Here is a 17,560-nt window from a genome sequence, read left to right as displayed (position 1 = left end):
CATGGAAGATGTCAGCTGTCTCAGCGGTGTGCGGGTGCCGCTGGAGGGCTTCATTTTAACCTCCCTGGTGCTTTTCCCAAATTTGGCTCGGGGGTTAAATTTCAGCAACATTAGTGGTAACCCAGAGCCACACTCGGGATTGCATTGCAGGATCCTGGTGCGGTATATTTACCTTGTCCTCAAGATCCTGCGATGCCCGTCCCCCCCCCCCCCCCCCGTTGTGTCCGTGGGCCCTGTCCTCTGCCCGATGCCTCTCTGTGCCGGGCTTCATTCCCTGCAAGCATCACGAGGCATTGGGCCAGGGCCGGGCAGCAAATTCACAGTAGTGAAAAATCATAATACATACAGTACAGTGTAATCTTACAGATTACATTACTGTATGAAATAATTTCACATCCATTTTGTCCCCAGTGCTTTGTCCAGTGCCCTGCATGCAGTTTTATATTACATATACTGTTCTTTCTGCCTGGAACCCATAGGGTTAAACAAAAAAAAAAACAACGAATAGTGTGTACCAGGCTTAAGATGCTTGGATGATGTTCAACAGCCAGTGGTTTAAAAAAATAATTCTGCCAAGCTAAAAGGAAAGTGTTTTAATCTCCCTTCCTGCATCACCTGGAAATTGGTTTATTCAGAACAAGTGAAAATTGACTGGATTTGACTCTGCAACTTTTAGCATAAAATCATTTTTTCTTCTTACATTCTTCTGAATGTCTTGAGAAATCCTCCTTTGTAGACAGACAACAGGACCTCCCGATTTGAAATGTGTTTTTCTTGGATAAATTCTTCTGAACTATCCAGAACTTTTCCCAGGCCAAAAATGAATAAAACATTTGTTAAACTGAATACAAAAAAGCATAGATTTTGATTCAATACCACCATCCTGCATACAAGCACTCTAATCGGTTCCATGGTGTCCTTTCATCAGGTCACTTCCAGTCTGAGGCCCCTGCACCTGCTGATATCAGTAGTGCCAATTCTGCTTATGGTCACTTCTGATGGTGGTCAATATGTGTGTTCCTGGACATTCTATATGTTTTTTAAAAGGTCAACCTGAACAGCAACAGGAGCCCTCGGATCATCTTTTCTCAAAGTCACTTCAAAAGCAGTTTATTCAGCACAGATCATCTCTGCATTTTCACATGGATCCACAATGACCTACTGCAACCCTGCAAATGAGTTAATGGAGAGAGGGTAGAAAGGCGGGCAACCTGGACAGAACCTGATGAAGTCACGTTGGCAGTGAAGCAACACGTGAGAGAAGCCGGGTGACGCCGATAAGGCTGCCCATTCAGTTTAAAGGCATATTTTACCTTTTTTTTATGTAAGTGCATCACTTTTATTAACCACTTGCCAACCGCTGCACGCCAATATATGTCAGCACAATGACAGCAGTGGGCAAATGGGCGTACTTGTACGCCCCCTTTAATTGGCAGGGTTAGCAGACACGCCACATACATCGTGCTCATCTCCCGGTGATAGAGTCACAGAGCCGCAGAATGGGGAAGTGCCTATATAAACAAGGCATTTCCCCGTTCTGCCTTGTGACATGACAGAGATCACTGCTCCCTGTCATCGGGGAGCAGTGATCGCTGTCATGTGAGTTGTAGCCCACCCCCCCAGTTAGAATCACTCCCTAGGACACACTGAACCCCTTCATCGCCCCCTAGTGGTTAACACCTTCCCTGCCAGTGTCATTTACACAGTAATCAGGGCATTTTTATAGCACTGATCACTGTATAATTAACAATGGTCCCAAAAGTGTGTCAAAAGTGTCCGCCATAATGTCGCAGTCACGATAAAAATCGCAGATCGCCACCATTACTAATAAGAAATAAAAAAAAAATGACATAAACTATCCCCTATTTTGTAGACAAAATAACTTGTGCAAACCAATCAATATATGATTATCAAGATTTTTTTTTTTTACCAAAAACATGTAGAAGAATACATATCAGCCTAAACTGAGGATATAGAGATATAGATATAGATATAGATATATATATATATATATATATATATATATATATATATATATATAGAGAGAGAGAGATAGATAGAGATATAGATAGATAGATTTTATATATATATATATATATATATATATTATTTTATTTATTTTTTGAGGGGGGGGAGGGGATATTTATTATGGCAAAAAGTAAAAATATATTTTTTTTAAATTGTTGCTCTTTTTTTTTTGTTTATAGCGCAAAAAATAAAAATCACAGAGGTGATCAAACACCACCAAAAGAAATCTCTATTTGTGGGGAAAAAAAAGGACACTAATGTTGTTTAGGTGCAACGTTGCACGGCCGCACAATTGTCAATTATGCCGATGCAGTGCCGAATCATAAAAAGTGCTCTAGTCAGGAAAGGGGTAAAATCTTTCAGGGCTGAAGTGGTTAAAACTGCATTTTATAGTGTGCTAAACTATGGGGACACTTTTTGTGTTTGAGGATCTGAAAGCAGAGGATTAGAGAGCGAAGGCCTCTTAAAGCGGTACCAATCATATACCACCACCAAGGAAGGTGCCACTATTCCGAGGAGATCAATGGAAAGAGACAGTAGCCTATCTATACCCCAAGGGGGAACTAAGCGTATCTGACCTAGTAACGTATGTTCTTAGGTAGAGGTCGACTGATATATCGGCCGATATTTGCCGTTTTTTAATTAATCGGCATCGGCCGATTGTGCTGATAAAAAGCCGATTTAGAACTACAGTGGGACTTTGAAATGACTTCTGTAAGAAGTCAGTGTAAATTGCCTGAGTCATCATAGAAACACTTTCCTCCTCTCTGGGCAGGCTGCCAAGAAAAGAACTAAATGATACAATGTTTACACTTGAATGAATGAAATCATCTCTGTGTGTAGAAGTTCTCAGTTTAACCATTTAAAGACTAAATCTTTTCTGACACTTGTTGCTTACAAGTAAAAATCCTGTATTTTCTGCCAGAAAATCACTTATACCCCCCCCAAAAATTATATATCTTTTTTTAGCAGAGATCCTAGGGAATAAAATAGCGGTTGTTGCAATATTTTATGTCACACGGCATTTGCACAGAGGTCTTTCAAATGCATTTTTTTGGGAAAAAATACACTATTTAAAAAATAAAAATAAAATAAAAACAGTAAAGTTAGCCCATTTTTTTTTTTTCGTCCAAAAGTTTTGACTACTTGTTTTTATTTAATATATAGTTTTTTTTTTTTTTTTAATCTAAATCATACATACAAGTAAACTGATTGGAGGTTTGTTTTGTTTAATAAATGTTTAAATGTAAGAAATTTTCTGTATCACTTATGAAGACTGCTTTCACACTGGAGCGGGCAGGTGTTGATGGTAAAACGCAAGTTTTAGCGGCTCTTTACCATCATTTTAGCGGTGCTATTTGGCTGCTAGTGGGGCGCATAAAACCCAGCTAGCGGCCAAGGAAGAGGTTAAATGCGCCCATGAAGCACCGCTGCCAAATCGCATTGCATGCGCTTCGGCAGTGGTGCCCATTCATATCAATGGGCAGGAGTGGTGGAGGAGCGGTATACACCACTCCAAACGTGCTGCTTGCAGGACTTTTTTTTTTTTAAGATCCTGCCAGCGCATCGCCTCAGTGTGAAAGCACTCTGTCTTTCACACAGACTGCAGGGGAGCCATTTTGCAGGCATTTTACAGGCGCTATTTTTAGCCCAAAAGCGCCTGAAAAACGCCCCAGTGGGAAAGGTGTGTTAGATCAAGGGGGATTAAAAAATAAAAAATAAATAAAAAAGGAAAAAAATAAATAAATAAAATAAAAATCGGCCTAACATATCGGCCCAAAAAAATCGGCATCATATATCGGCTATCGGCCGCCATGATTTCTAAATATCGGCATCGGCATCGGCCAGAGAAAAACCCATATCGGTCGACCTCTATTCTTAGGTCCACACATTGTAGTGAAGGTGGTGGGATGACAAATGCAAGGCGGTGATTAGATACCACAACGTTTGAATATACAGCAAAGGAAGAGTTTCCACTTTGGGACGTGTTCTAACTATATATACTGTCATATCCCTAGAGACTTTCCTTTTTTCCCCACATCATGGATGATTTGGTTATGTTCATTTTTGATTCTCACATTTGTGAGGAATGTTATTTACTAGGGGTGCAAGAAAGGTCAAGAAAAATGCAATCTCCTACTTAAACACGCTGCTAATAGTATTGGCAAAATTTCAATTTGGTGTACCTCTAGAACACATGATACAGGAGATGGTCAGAGACTGCAGACATGATACAAGAGATCAAAGCAGCTTCACCAGTGCCTGTCAGATGCAGCCTACCAGTCAGATGCAGCAGCCTGTCTGTGCCAATCAGATGCAGCAGCCTGCCTGTGCCCATGACACGCAGCCCGCTAGTGCCCATGACACGCAGCACACCAGTGTCCATCATGTACAGCCTATGCCGGTGCTCATTACGTACAGCCTACCAGTGCCTGGTAATGCAATGTCACACTGTGTCAGAGCTGGATTTGAATTGTCATGTAGCCGCTGTAACGTAGTCCCACCTCCTATGAAACACGGCACATTAATTCCTAGCATTGGATCAGTGTGCCGTCTATCACAATAGGAGGCGGGACATCGTTACAGTGGCTGCACAGCGATTCAGATCTCTGACATACAGCATGAGATCGCGCTACCAGGCACTGGGGAGGCTGCATCTCATGACACTTGTGAGAACAGCAGGAGGGAGGGGAGACGCACAGGGATAATACATGTGTGGCACCCGGTGGAACGGTCCGCCCCTTTTTCAGCTCCATTATCGGTACTTTTTTTCTTTTGTCCACCTGCCGAAAACACCATTTTCGGCCAATATGTTTTTCGAAATTTCGGTGCGCCACTATTATTTACTCTTTTTGTATTGCAACTTTAAGAGTAGCATCGCGCCATTTTCAATCACGCAGCTAAATTTAGGGGGAGCAGTGCATAATCACTACTTTAAGTGTCATAGTAGACAAAGGTAGCGTGGAAGTGTCCACAAAATCACAGTTCACAACTGCATGAATAGTGGACATTTAAAGGAATTTTTATTTGTGTATTATATTCAAAATTTTTATATAACACTATATAAAGGAACAGTGAGGCTCGGTTCACACAGTACGCGGCACGACTTGCAGCGCCGCGACCTCAGCGGCGACTTGCAAAATGACTTCTGTATAGAAGTCAATGCAAGTCGCCTGAAGCCGCCGCAAAAGTAGTACAGGAACCTTTTTTCTAAGTGGGAGTGACTTGAGTCGCTCCTATTAGAACGGTTCCGTAGTACAGAACGGGGAGCGACTTGTCAGGCGGCGAAGTCGCCTGGACAAGTCGCCCCTGTGTGAACCGAGCCTAACACATGAAGAAATTTGTGTTTATTCGGAGCACTGTATGGAAGTTATGATTCACGTTTATGTACTCAATACTGATTATTTGTGATAAAAGTAGGGGGGTTGGCGCAACAGAAGTAGGCGTTGTGGGAACACAATTATGCTGTTTGCAGCCACCCAATAGGTACATGTCTTGAGTATGTACTATACATGTTGGTGGTAAGGTAGAGTGGGATAGTACATTATTGTAGTAATGCGGGCCACCATATGCTGGGCTTTGTTCGCCCAGTATATGGTGGCCCGCATGTTGGACATAGGGGTTTAGGTTGGGGCAGCAGGATGTCAAGCGCTGAAATGTTCTTTGTGTTTCACCACTGAAATAGATTATACTGTCAGGCGGAGTGTTCTCTCTCTGATAGTACAAATAATGTTCCAGGCTAAGGGCCGGTTCACACTGCGGCGCGAGGCGAGGCGACACGGCTCGCCTCGCCTCGCTCCCGCAAGTCGCCCCCATTCTGTACAATGGAACCGTTCTGAGAGGAGCGACTCGAGTCGCTCCGACTCAGAAAAAAGGTTCCTGTACTACTTTGGGGCGACTTCGGGGGCGACTTGCATTGACTTCTATACAGAAGTCCTCTGCAAGTCGCCGCTGAGGTCCGTGCAGGTCGCGGCGAGGCAAGTCGGAGACGCCTCGCCGCGCATCGCTGTATGCACCGGCCCTTAGAGAAAAAGAAAGAGCAGCGCGGGAGGGTGTGACCAAGTAACTGACCACCAATGACCAACAGCAATGGGTGGGGAGTGATAAATAGCACTGCAACGGAGCACCAATGGAGGAGGAGGAGGGTTAATAGCATTGCCAGTGACCACCAATGTAGGGAATGAGGCTGTGTGTCCAGTAATGGGTACTGTGTCCAGTGACATCCAATTATGTGGGCAATTATTGCTGCCACTGACATCTATGTTGGGGGTTATTATTTGCGTCCAAAGTCCCCAATCCTTGGGGATATTCTTGCATCTAATGATACCAATGATGGTGGCTATTATTGCATCCAATGACACCAACGCTGGGGGCTGACAGCGATTATTGCTTCCAAAGACACCTATGCTGATAGCTATTACTGCTTCCAAAGACACCAATGCTGGATATAATTATCATTACATCCACTGTAACTAATGCTGGGGGTTACTATTGCTGCCACTGACACCAAGTTGGCTGTCACTGCACTAGATGAAAGCAGATATGTGCTGTTACCTCTTGATGCCTACTTATGCCGTAGACACACCACTGGACTTTTTCAAAAGCAAAGGTCTGACGGAACGAATCCGCTGGACAATTCGATTGTGTGTGGGCTTCATCGGACCTTTCCTGTCTAAAAATCAGATGGACTTTAGCAATAGAACATGTTTCAAATTTTTCTGCCGAAACCAGTTCCTATCGAGAAATCCGTTCGTCTGTATGCTAGTCCGACAGAAAAAAAACAACGCTTGGGCAGCTATTGGCTACTGGCTATGAACTTCCTTATTCTAATCCGGTCGTACATCATCACGCTCAAATCTGTGGGACTTTGGTGTGATTGTGTGTGGCCAAGTCCGTTTGTTCGGACTTGTCCGTCCGAACTCAGTCGAAAGTCCTTCGGGAAGACCGGCGGACCTAGTCTGCCGGAAAGTCCGGTCGTGTGTACGCGCATTATAGTTCTTAAACACTTTTTTATAGTGGTAGTAAAGTTCACTTTGCAACTTTTACCTACAGGTAAGCTTATAATAAAGCTTACCTGTAGGTAAAATTACTATCTCTTAGCTTGAAAAGATCAGTTTATAAATGGTTTATAAATGGATAGAAAACTGGCTAAAAGACAAAATTCAGAGAGTAGTGGTCAATGATTCTTACCCTGAATAGTCTAAGGCAGGGGTCAACAACCTTTTTACACTTAAGGGCCTGATTCAATGTACGTGTATGCACTGACGGGCCGGATATTTAGGTTGCCAACCCATGATTTAAGGTTATCAAGTGGTGTACTCCAAGGTTCAGTGTTGGGATCCATTCTTTTTAATATCTTTATAAATTATATAGAGTCTGGGATTAAAAGTACTGTCTCAATCTTTGCAGATGACACCAACCTATGCAGTGGAATAACGAACGTCCTTACAGGATTTCTCCAACTTACACGCTGACCTTAATGCACTGTTTAATTGTGCAACTATGTGGCAAATGAGGTTTGATGTTGAGTTATGCACTTGGAGGCTAAGAATATGCATGCATCATACATACTAGGGGGAGTACAACTGGGGGAATCTATAGTGGAGAAGGATCTGGGGGTTTTAGTAGATCATAAACTTAAGTTTTGAGTTGTAGTAGACTCTGAGTTCTACAAGCACACCGATTTTGGTGGCCGTAGACCCATGGGAAGTGCCCGAAATCGGTTGCTGAAGTTCGCAAAGTAGCCAATTTGGTCAAAACATGGGTCAGCTTGGCACGGTTTTGCCCCCTTTCCTTTGGAGCTGGGACCTCCAAACTCCACACATTTATAGAGGAGGGTCTCGGCTACAGCTGTCATTACTAGTAAAAAAATAAAAATAAATGCCTAAAATCTATCCCCTATTTTGTAGACGATATAACTTTTGTGCAAACTACTCAATATACGCTTATTGCGATTTATTTTTTTACCAAAATTATATAGAAGAAAACATATCAGCTTAAACTGAGGAAAAAAAAATGTTTTTTTTTTAAATAAAATTGGGATATTTATTATAGCAAAAAGTAAAAAATATTGAGTTTTTTTCAAAATTGTTGCTCTTCTTTTGTTTATAGCGCAAAAAATAAAAACTGCAGAGGTGATCAAATACCAACAAAAGAAAGCTTGAAAGGGAAAAAATTGTGTTAGGGTACAGCGTCGCACAAATTCGCAATTGTCAGTTAAAATAACGCAGTGCCGTATCGCAAAAAATGGCCCGGTCAGGAAAGGGGTAAATTCTTCTGGGGCTGAAGTGGTTAAGGTGGATATGATCAACATATATAAAATGCATAAGGGGTCCATATAGTGAACTTGGTGTCGAGTTATTCGCTTTAAGGTCATCACAAGGGACACTTTACGTCTGGAGGAAATACGGAAAGGCTTCTTCACAGTAATGCCACGTACAAATTATTGGACTATCCAGCGGACAAACCGCCGGACTTTGAAGCGGAGGTCCGGCCGGACTTTCCGAATGAGCGGACCTGCTCACACACGACCAGACTTTTCCGGCGGACTAGGTGTGGCGGACAAACCGCCGGACTATGGCGGGAGTCCACCGAACTTTTGAAATGAACGGACTTGCCCACACACAGAGGAAAATCCGTTCATTTTGAACGTGGCTCCAGGTAGACGGGACTAGCGAAGGAAGCCAATGTCACCGCCTTCGGCGGCAAGATTGACATCTTGCTAGCCCCGTCACCTGGTATGGACTTAAAGGGGAAGCCCTACGCCGAAAAAACAGCGTGGGGGTCCCCCCCAAAGTCCAAAGCAGACCCTTATCCGAGCACGCAACCGGCGGGTCAGGAAAGGGGGTGGGGACGAGCGAGCACCCCCCCTCCTGAGCCGTAACAGGCTGCGTGCCCTCAACATGGGGGGGTGCTTTGGGTAAGGGGGGGGGGACTGCGGCCTCTCCCCGACAACCCTGGCCGTTGGTTGTTGGGGGGCTTATCAGAATCCGGGAGCCCCCTTTAATAAGGGGGTCCCCAGATACCGGCCCCCCACCCTATGTGAGAACAATGTACCCCTACTCATTCACCTGGTGAAAAAAATGTAAATAAAACACAACACAAGGTTTTAAAATAATTTATTGCACAGCTCCGGGGGTCTTCTTCCGTCTTGGGGAGTCTTCTCGCCAGACTCCTCCGCTATCTTCTGCTAGCTCTTTTACTAGCGGAGGAGCCAGGCTTTCTTCTTCGTTGCCGCCACCGTCCGGGGGTCTTCTTCCACTTCGGGGGTCTTTTTCCCCCTCTTGGGGTCTTCTTGCCAGGCCCTCCGCTTTCTTCTCCCAGCTCTTTTACTAGCGGTGGCCCGGTCTTGTGTCGCCACCTTCTCTTTTCTTCTTCCTTGAGATGTTGACTCGACGCTGTCTCTGGCCGCAATGACAGGGAAGCTTTGTGTGGTGACTTATTATATAGGGACAATGGGCGGGGTCACCGGGTGATGGGCCTACCCCTTATGATGTCACAGTCCCAGGAACCTCCAGGACTGTGACTTCATAAGGGGCAGGGACATCACCCGGTGACCCCGCCCATTGTCCCTATATAAGTCGCTGCACAACGCGTCCCTGTCATTGCGGCCAGAGACAGCGTTGAGTCAACATCTCAAGGAAGAAGAGAAGAAGAAGAAGAAGAAGAAGAAGAAGAAGAAGAAGAGAAGGCGGCGACGACGACAGAAAACCGGGCCACCGCTAGTAAAAGAGCTAGAAGAAGAAAGGGGAGGGCCCGGCGCGAAGACTCCAAGAGGGGGACAAGACCGACAAAGTCAGAAGAAGACCCCTGGACGGCGGCGACGAAGAAGAAAGCCGGGCTCCTCCGCTAGTAAAAGAGCTAGCAGAAGATAGCGGAGGAGTCCAGCGAGAAGACCCCCCCAAGACGGAAGTTGTGCAATAAATTATTTTAAAACGCCGAAGGCAGCGACATTGAGTTCCTTTGCTAGCCCCGTCTACCTGGAGCCGCGTTCAAAATGAATGGACTTTCCTCCGTGTATGGGCAAGTCCGTTCATTTCAAAAGTCCGGCGGACTAGCGTACAGATGGCCGGATTGTCCGCCGGACTGCCGAGTCCGGCGGACAATTTTGAGTCAAAACTTCTTTCTAAGTCCGCCGGACTTTTGGAAAGAAAAAGTTCGCCGGAGCCCACACACGGGCAGATTGTCCGGCGGACTCTGAATTCTTTCCTAAATGTACATAATATAACTGGATATTAATATTTATAGGTAAAGTCCAGGGAATATCCAATTGCCTCTCAGAGGATCAGGAAGTAATTTTTTCCCCTGCTGTAGCAAACTGCATCATGCTTTATTGTTTTGTTTTTTTTGCATTCCTCTGGATCAACTATGGGTATAGGATTGCGTATATGAGATTGTATGATTATTTTTTTTTTTTTTTTTATTGGTTGAACTGGATGGCCTTGGTGTCTTTTTTTCAACCTAACTATGTAACAGTGCACGTTTAGGAGATATTCAAATCAGTAGGAGCCGGTGACATCACTATCACAAGGCACTGTGGTCTCAATGGATGGCATGAGATGGGAGCTGAACCACAGCCACGATTTGACCAAACGGGTAAGCCCACAAACCTGTCAGGAAGACCGGGTGAAGATAGAAGCTCTGACAGTGACAGTGCACCACTGGAGGGTTTTGTTTTACAGGTAAGTCTTTCATAATGTGCTAGTATGCAGTGCATACTAGCACATAATGCCGTTACATTGCAGGGGGCCAGAAAGATTTTATTTTATACCACTTTAATAAAATAATTTAGATACAGGCTTTCTTAAATTTTATCATTCCATACAAACCAGCTGGTATTCACAATAAATCAGAGTGTCTACACTAGTTGCTGAATGGGTAGAGAAGGTGCTGAGCATCCAATGAGTGACAGAAAAGATTTATCCCCTGTACTGTTGTCTACCATGCACTGGTGATGAGTGGGGCAGGTGTTTATACACCAAAGAAGCACAGAGCACTTTGCAAAGTATGCACTTGTAATGCTTGATGCCTTAAGTGACATTAGCAGGCCATGGCATGAACACATGGGATGTGGAAGATGTGCCTCTTTCCACGAACAGCCACGTTTGATGTGTGTAAAGCTGGATACACACTATACAATTTTCTGTAGATTTTTTTCCTTCAGATTTACCAAAACCATATAATATAAAGGTCAAACCTTAAGAGTTTAACTTTGTGTGCAATAAGACAGGCCCTTGCACTACATGGTTTTAGTAAATATAAAGGTAATCAGACAACAAAAGTTGTATACTGTAGTGTGTATGTGGCCTAAGCCATTAGCAATCTGCTATAGCTCTTAAAGAGGAAGTAAACCCTGATGGGTTTACTTCATCTTTGTTTCCCTGCAAAGGTAAAGCATAATGGGCTACTATGCATCACATAGTAGCGCATAACGTGTCACTTACCTGACACAGGAGCCAGCGATGTCACCGCTGTCCCCTCTTCCACGGAGCGTCCAGCTTCTTTCCAGGTATCGTGGCTCTGGCCAATCATAGCGATTGGGATTGGCCGGAGCCATGATGACGTCAATCCAGTGCATGCGCACAGGAGCCGCCAAGAACGGCATATTGCCGTTAGCAGCGGCATGCTCAGTGCGCCTGTGCACCGCTGTCTATGGTGCATGCGCCGTAGACAGCGGTGCCTGTCTTTTTGCAAACATCTCCTAAACCGTGTAGATATAGGAGATATTTCTTGGATCTGCAGGTAAGCCTTAATCTAGGCTTACCAGCAGGTCAAAGTGGTCTGTAAGGGTTTACAACCACTTTATTTTGATTAGTTTTCCCCCAAAGGTTTACTATAAGATATTTACTACAATTCTAAGGTAGAGTATGAATATTGTAAAAATATTATCCCTTATGGGGGGGGGGGGGGCTATTCGAGATACTACTTTTTATAATGCACAGAAAATTATCAAAATAAATCCACCACTGCGTCCCCACACCTTTCAGTCCCAATAATTCCCTCCAGACATCCTAGTCACTGCAGTAGCTCCCCAAGAATCCTATTTGTATACTGATGTTTTGGAAAGTATTTGCGTATGGTTAATAACAGCCCTTTATAAGAATAGGCAACTAAGGTACCAAGGGATTGTGAGATAGGAAAGGGTGTTTTTGTTTTTTTAGGAGTCTGCTATGGCAAGCTGTCGAACAGAAGGTGCAAGCTATGCAACTGGGCAGAGACCTTGATTTTTCTGGACACAAGAAATATGTTTTAATGCCCAATTGAATCCCTGTGATTTATTCCTGTAAAGCAGCCAGGCTGCATCTACAGTAATAAATCAAGTCGTACTTTACACTTTATTTAAAGCCCAACTTCAATCCCTCCTTCCCACAACCCTATAGCTAATCGCTGGAATTAAAATAAAACATATCCATATAGCCCTTTTACTTATCTAAAAATTAGGTCACATGACTTTTGGTTCCCATTCCTTCACTCCACGTTGGGTCTTCTTCTGGAAGGGTCCTTCTCCAGGTGTCCACATGACTGCCTGCATGATGTGGACACTTTTTATTGGATGTCAAGCAGAGAGTTTTCTCAGGATCCATCCAGAAGAGGATTGACTCTTCACAAAAGGTAGAGTAGGGGACAGCAACAGATGTAAAAAACCTTCTGCGTGCAACAGCCACCCCCCTCCCCCACCCCACACTCAACTGAGCCTCATTTCAAACCAGCGAAGTGCACCAGAGCCTGAGCTCTCTGGGAACTCTCCCTCCTCATTGGCTGAGACAGCAGCAGGAGCCATTGGCTGCGTCATGGCATCGAGCATGCCAGCGAGCAAGAGAAAAGGGGTAGGGTTGAGCCGCGGCTCTGTGTCTGAATAGACTTGCAGCGCAGCAGCTCAGGAGCGAGCTTGCTAGGGTGCCCCCACAGCAAACTGGTTGCTCTGGGGGCACTTGGATGAAGGGAGGGGCCAGAATGGGAGGATCGGGCCTACTTTGTGAAAAAACACCGCACAGAACTGTTGCCTTTAATAACATTTTAAGCTTTGTACACACAATGAGAATATCGAATGATCATCTGTTTTTTTTTTTTTTTTTTGCATGCTAGTCTCATATCGAAGATGAAGAGGTTACTAAATTTATGAAAATTCTCATACGAAAGAATACACCTTCGGAAATGAGGTCATGTGTTGTATTGTATTGCAATGGATTCTTTTGTTTCCGAGCATACGTGGTCTTGCTCTTCCAATTATTTTGGCGAATATTGTACTGATTAAACAAAACTCATTTGTTCTGGTATTGTCTGAGAAAAATGTATGTGTTTGTCCCTTGAGATAATTTTGCATGAATTGTCGTAATCGGCTCTTGAAAGCTGTGTACTAACGATCAGATTATCTTATGATCGCTCTGAAAGCTGTATTTTTCATCCGATTTTATGATTGGCATTAGCCGAGTTTATTTTATTTTAGCAGATACGGCAGAAAAATTACCTAACATAATTGGTTAGAGGCGATTTGTAAGGAGCGATGGTAAAAATTTCATTTTTAAAGCTCAAATCAGGGAAATCTGAAAATTCTCCCTTACAGGCTGTGTCCGAACTGCAAGGGCTAATGGTTTTCTTAGTGTAGAGGAGAGTAAAAGTACTTTTACTTACCTAATCCTCTGCTCCTCCAGGAGACGGCACTCCCCCATGCTTCGGCAATGGACTGTTCTCAGCATCTTTGTGTCCAATGCAGGGCTCACTGGTTTGGATGACATCAGGACCTAAGATCACTGAAACGTAGGATAAGAAGGCCCTGCGGGGACCAGTCTGACAGCACTGAGGATCAGGCAAGTAGATTCCATGCCCCTAGACTAAATAATCGACTAACCATTGCAGTATGGGTGCAGCCCCACTGCAAGGCAGCATTTTTAAGTTTCCTAGAGTTCAGCCTTAACAGGTAAGTGTAACAGTAAGGGTTAAAATACCCTCTGTCGGTGCAATCAGGAGAGTCAGACCACGTCTCTCTCAAAGAAAGAAATGGCCCAGCTCTCCCACAGTCCAACACCCCCTCAAAAGGCTGGAAATGCCCCGCAATGCAGCACATTGCCACACACAGATTGTTCATATGTGTGCGTCACGGTGCCATTCACAATGGCACATTCTGCTCTGTGTGTCAATGCATTTTTCTACACCTACTGTGTTTGTGAATGAGCCTTGAAAGAGAATTGCAGCATGTGTGGTCTGTCCTATGACAACACTGGCAACAATCTGGAGATAAGTAATCCTCCTACAATGCACTGTGTGCAGGGGATCTTCTCATCTCCTGTATGGCAGGGGAAGCCACTCACATAGAGCCCTGTGTGATCTCTGGTAGTGTTATCATCACTGCACAACCAACACTGATCTACACTGCTCCCCTGGGGAGTACCAGAGTCCTAATCTCACCGCACTCCCATAAATCAGACACTGTGATCTCCATGTACTGATATATATATATATATATATATATATATATATATAGTCTGTGATTTCCGAGGATATGAAATTATATATGATGAGATGCTGTGATCTCTGTGAAGACATGCAGTGTCTTGAAAAGGTATTCATAACCCTTGAAATTTTACACCTTTTGTCATGTTACAACTAAAAATGTAAATGTATTTTATTGTGCTTTTATGTGATAGACCAACACAAAGTGGCACATAATTGTGAAGTGGAAAGAAAATAAATGGTTTTCAACCTTTTTTTTTACAAATAAATATCTGAATAGTATTGGATGCATTTGTATTCAGCCCCCAGAATCAATACTCTGTAGAACCACCTTCCGCTACAATTGCAAGTCTTTTTGGGGATGTCTCTATCAGCTTTGCACATCTAGAGAGGGACGTTTCAAGGGGTATGAATACTTTTTCAAGGCACTGTATAAGAATAGATGGTGTGCTCTCTAAGAGGAGAAGGATTATAAATATGATGTGAGCGCTATGAGGAGATGGATTAAATATGATCTCTATGAGGAGATGGATTCTATATGATGTGATCTCTATGAGAAGGATTCTATATGATCTCTATGATGAGAAGGATCATATATGATGTAATCTCTATGAGGCGAATGGTTTTATATGATCTCTATGAGGAGGTGGATTATATATGATGTGATCTCTATGAGGAGAAGGATTATATATGATCTCTATGAGGAGAAGGATTATATATGATGTGATCTCTATGAGGAGATGGCCTGAAAACTTGTCTGACCTGAACCCCATAGAGAATCTGTGGGGCATTGCCAAGAGAAAGATGGGAGACATGAGACCGAACAATGCAGAAGATCTGAAGGCCGCTATTAAAGCATCCTGGTCTTCCATAACACCTCAGCAGTGCCACAGCTTCCATGCCACGCTGCATTGGGGCAAGAATTGCTGCAAAAGGGGCCCAAACCAAGTACTGAGTACATATGTATGAGTATACTTTTCAGAGGTCCAATATTGTTCTATGTACAATCCTTGTTTTATTGATTGCATGTAATATTCTAATTTTCTGAGATTGTGGATTTGAGGTTTTCATGAGCTGTAAGCCATAACCATCCCAATTATGACAAATCATGCCTTGAAATATCTTGCTTTGCATGTAATGAGTTTATCTCATACCCTGTTTCCCCGAAAATAAGACCTAGCGTGATTGTCTGTGATGGCTGCAATATAAGCCCTACCTCCCAAATAATCCCTACCCTGTTTCCCCAAAAAATAAGCCCTACCCTGAAAATAAGACCTACAAGGACTTTAAATAGAGCTTATTTGGGGGGTAGGGCTTACATTGCAGCCACCATCAACAATCACGCTAGGTCTTATTTTTGGGGAAACAGGGCATACTAGTTTCACCTTTTAATTTGCATTAGTGAAATAAATGAACCTTTGCTCGATTTTATTCAATTTTTTCAAGTATCACCTGTATATGAGCTCTATGAGCAGAAGGATTGTATATGATCTCTCTGAGGAGATGGATTGTATATGATCTCTCTGAGAAGGATTGTATATGAGCTCTATGAGGAGATGGATTGTATATGATCTCTATGAGGAGAAGGGTGCTATATGATCTCTATGAGGAGAAGGGTGCTATATGATCTCTCTGAGGAGATGGATTGTATATGATCTCTCTGAGGAGATGGATTGTATATGATCTCTCTGAGGAGATGGATTGTATATGATCTCTCTGAGGAGATGGATTTTATATGATTTCTATGAGGAGAAGGATTATATATGATCTCTATGAGGAGGATTGTATATGATCTCTATGAGGAGATGGATTGCATATGATCTCTATGAGGAGAAGGGTGGTATATGATCTCTATGGGGAGATAGATTGTATATGATATGATCTCTATGAGGAGAAGGATTGTATATGATCTCTATGGGGAGAAGGATTGTATATGATCTCTGAGGAGGATTGTATATGATTTCTATGAGGAGAAGGATTATATATGATCTCTATGAGGAGGAGGATTGTATATGATCTCTGTGAGGAGAAGGATTGTATATGATCTCTGAGGAGATGGATTGTATATGATCTCTATGAGGAGGAGGATTGTATATGATCTCTGAGGAGATGGATTGTATTAATGAGGGGATGGAGTGAAGCCTCCTCCTGGTATACTCCATGCAGTATGCCCCCCTCCTCCCCCTCCTCCTCCTCGGTGTTCCGGGGTGTCCGGCTCTCATGTCGCTCCCTGTCTCTCACACACCAGTCTCCCCTCGTTCCTTACCTGTCTGTCGCCTCCTCCCTCGGCTGGCTGTCTGGAGAGTGGTCGGGGGAGTGTGTATTCTACATAGGAAGAGAAGGGTGCTTCACTGGAATCTGTCCTGATGGAAACACAAGCCAAGTGGAAAGAAGAAGTCGTACTTCGGTTCCCGGGCAGTGCGTGTCCTGGGGGTGGCGGGGTGGCGGGGTGGGATGGTGTACACACAGGCTGGAGTCATGCTGGCCGTCCCTGGATGGGGGAAGGGAACCCCAGTGCCGGTCTCTGCACACTCTATGACTCCTGTGTACAGTCACTGACACTGGCCCAGCTGTGCATAGGAACCAATCAGCTTCTAGCTTCAGAGTGTTCAGTTAAGTTTTGAAAATGAAAGCTAGAAGCTGACTGGTTGCTATGCACAGCTGCTCCAGGTCCTGTCGGCTCCAGTCTTATGAATGCGATTTCCAGGGACAGACTCACATATGGTAGATTTGTGGCTCAAATTGGCCAAATTTTTATTTTATTTTTTAACATTGGGCTCACACTGGCATTGCATGTAATTCTCATCACATTGCTGTGCAGATCATATGCAATGTCTGTTCGAACCAGAATGGTGCAGGACCCTTTTTTGGTCCACGCTGGAATTGGATGACATGGGTGTTCTCATCTATGCGATCCAATACTTGTACCATTTCACAGTTCACACTGCGATCTGCAAACAGGGGGTGTCATTAACCACCTCAATACCGGGCACTTACACCCTCTTCCTGCCCAGGCCATTTTTCAGCGTTGTCACAGTTTGCATGACAATTGTGTCATCATGCTACACTGTAACCATGTGAA

General features: G+C 43.8%; 1 protein-coding gene across 1 annotated transcript in view; it reads right to left on the bottom strand.

The window, feature by feature from the left end:
• LOC143934039 (uncharacterized) overlaps positions 1-17,054 on the bottom strand; it is a 39,665-nt gene extending 22,611 nt beyond the window's left edge. The window contains exon 1 of the mRNA XM_077457292.1: positions 16,745-17,054. The gene's annotated coding sequence lies outside the window, so the exon portion shown is untranslated. The remainder of the gene's footprint in view (positions 1-16,744) is intronic.
• Positions 17,055-17,560: the final 506 nt, after the last annotated feature.

The sequence above is a fragment of the Lithobates pipiens genome, unplaced genomic scaffold (assembly GCF_037356315.1).
Source record: "Lithobates pipiens isolate NorthernLeopardFrog02 unplaced genomic scaffold, aLitPip1_a1.2 Scaffold_27, whole genome shotgun sequence".
NCBI lineage: Eukaryota > Metazoa > Chordata > Amphibia > Anura > Ranidae > Lithobates > Lithobates pipiens.
Note: the sequence above shows the minus strand (reverse complement) of the source record. Positions and strands in the feature narration are given on the sequence as shown.